The 2,970-nt window shown below is 39.3% G+C and overlaps 1 pseudogene; it reads left to right on the forward strand.

The window, feature by feature from the left end:
• Window positions 1–1,265: 1,265 nt before the first annotated feature.
• LOC141489485 (olfactory receptor 5V1-like) lies at window positions 1,266–2,219 on the forward strand (annotated as a pseudogene).
• Window positions 2,220–2,970: the final 751 nt, after the last annotated feature.

Here is a 2,970-nt window from a genome sequence, read left to right on the forward strand (position 1 = left end):
TACCAAAAAATTCTATAGAATATCCATTCATATTCATGTCATAATTGAACTATAGACATTGTTCATCCATATGGTCTTTTCTGTGATAACAAAAGCCGATGTTTATTTTTCATTTTTTAGGTTTTTTGCAAGGCAATGGAGTTAAGTGACTTGCCCAAGGCCACACAGTTAGGTAATTTTTAAGTATCTGAGACCACATTTGAACTCAGATACTCCTGACTCCAAGGCCAGTGCTCTATCCACTGCTCCACCTAGTCGCCAAAATGCTGACAATTATATAGCACTAAAATGCCTCAATATCCACAGCAGCCTGATGGAGCCCATGCTATCAACATTATTATCCTAACTTTGTACATGAGGAAACTGAGTCTCAAAGAATTTGAATGACTTTCCCAATTCAATTATAGTCACATAGGGTTATATCACTACTTTGCCCAAGTGGTGAGGCCAAGACATGAACCCTGGTTTTCAGGTTCCAATTCAAGAGCTCCAGCTCTTGCCATGTTTCTTGCTCTCTACCATTTCCATCAAAAGAGGAAATACCCTCTAATAATCCATTTTTGGAAAACTCTAATTGTTCAAGAAGTCTCTTTCCTGGACTAAAAGTATGCCACCCTATGACTTGGGTCCATGGGTTCTTGTTCTATTCTTTATATAATGAGCTTCCCTTAGCTCCTGAAGAACCATTTTATCAGAAAATCACTAGTTCCTTGCACAGTTCCTCAAGAATGACTAAGTCTTCTTTTACTCCTTTCTTTCACTTTCTTCTCTTTTCTCTCCATTTCTTTCGCTGTAAAATTTTTCTCTCTTTGGTTCAAGACTCCATGACTATTCGGTTCCACAGTCAAATTTCACTGTTCCCTTCCTCTTCCCTCTCTACCATAATTTTGAGCCTGGTACTGTCTCTCTTTCTCTCTTTTCTTCTGCTTCCCCTAAACAAATTGATTGTGTTGTTGCCCTATGCAATGTACCTATTTGTTTTTGGCCTATGATGAAACATTCCAAAATCATATTGGTCTCATCAGCAACAGTTAGACACACTGTAATTTAACTCTAACACAACAATGTCATTTTGATCCTAAAGAGACCAACCATTCTGATGAGTGTTGTATGTTCATCTTTGTCTTTTCTCTGCTCTCTTTGTTCTGGGTTAAGTACTTTCCACTGATATGTGGAGCTTATAATGCAGTGAAGGGGGTGAGGTAGAGGAAGGAGTTAACTCTCTTCTGTGCCAAACAATGTTATATTCTATTTTCATTTCAGCTATGGAGGACATTAAAGAAAGGGGAAACCAAATGGTTGTCACTGAATTTATCTTCCTGGGGTTTTCCAACCACCCGAAACTGCAGGGGTTGTTCTTCCTGATAATTTTAGTTGTATATCTGCTAGCTCTTCTGGGTAATCTTCTCATATTAACAGCAATCAGAATCAACCCTGTTCTTCATACCCCTATGTACTATTTCCTCAGTAACCTGTCCTTCCTGGACATCTGCTACACCTCCACCACTGTCCCCAACATGCTGGCAAACTTTTTCAGAGAGAAGAAGACTATTAGTTATGAAGGCTGCTTGTCCCAACTCTTCTTCCTTGTTACTTTTGCAGGCTCTGAGTGTGTCCTGTTGCCTGCTGTGGCTTATGACTGATTTATAGCCATTTGCCATCCATTACGCTACCCAATTCTCATGAGCAACAGAGTCTATGCCTACTTAGCAACTGGGCCCTGGATATGTGGGTTAGTGAATTCTCTTTCACATACAGGGTTGATAGCAGCTCTCACTTTGTGTGGTCCTAACCAGATCAGCCATTTTCTTTGTGATATACCCCTCCTCCTGAAGCTCTCTTGCTCAGACACTTCAGTCAATGAGGTTGCCCTCTATATGTCCAGTTCCATCATTGGTCTTTGCCCCTGCCTCTTCACTGCTGTGTCCTATATGCTCATCATCTCTGCCATCTTGAAAATCCAGTCTGCTCAAGGGTGGGAAAAATCCTTCTCCACCTGTGCCTCTCACCTCACTGTGGTGGTCATCTATTACAGAACTGGAAATTTCAACTATGATCGACCCAGCTCAGGCTACTCCCTAGATGTTGACATCCTGGTCTCTGTTCTATTCTGTATTGTTACCCCCATGCTAAATCCTATCATCTACAGCCTGGGAAACAAGGATGTCAAAGTTACCTTGAAAAAATTATGTGATTCCAATGTTCAAATCAGTTCTTAACCTTGGGTATATCAAGTTGATTTAAAATTTTTTTTTACTGAACTTTCACTATAATTGGTTTCCTTTGTAATCCTGTTTATTTTGTGCATTTTAAAACATTATTCTCCCCACCATTGTCAATTCTATTATCTCCATTCTTTCCTTTTTTCCATTTAATCTCTACTTTTCTACTAACTGCTTCTTTCTCTTGACTTGCAAAAGTTCACTACATTCCAATGGGTACACGTGATATTACTATCTCTTTTCATTTGTATCTAACTACTTAAAGCCATCTAAATTCAGTGCCTCCATTTCCTTTTCTTTCACTTTCTCTAAATTATCTAAAATCTGCCATCTGACTTCATCATTCAAATGAAACTGCTCTCCAAAGTGGCCTTTTTTAGAGGTTTCATTTGCAGCCTTTTCCACTGTCGATCACCCTCTTCTTAAAACTTATTTCTTTCTGACATTATCCCCAAGTAGTACTCCTCTTATCTATATGATCATTCCTCCTCAGTCTCCTTTGCTAAATTGTTATTCCGATTGTGCCCACTAACTTTGCATGACCCCACACTCTTCCCTTTCCTCTCTATGCTCTTTAGTTTGGAGATTTCATCAACATCCATGAATTCAATTACCATTTCTAGGATGCTGATGCTCAAATCTATTTGTCTATCAGTAAACTTCTCTGCTAACCTCCAGTGGCATATCTCCATGTACCTGTTGGACTTTTGGAACTGGATGCTCCATAGACATATTAAACTCAACATGT

This window comes from Macrotis lagotis, chromosome 5 (genome assembly GCF_037893015.1).
Source record: "Macrotis lagotis isolate mMagLag1 chromosome 5, bilby.v1.9.chrom.fasta, whole genome shotgun sequence".
In the NCBI taxonomy this organism is placed as follows: Eukaryota; Metazoa; Chordata; class Mammalia; order Peramelemorphia; family Peramelidae; genus Macrotis; species Macrotis lagotis.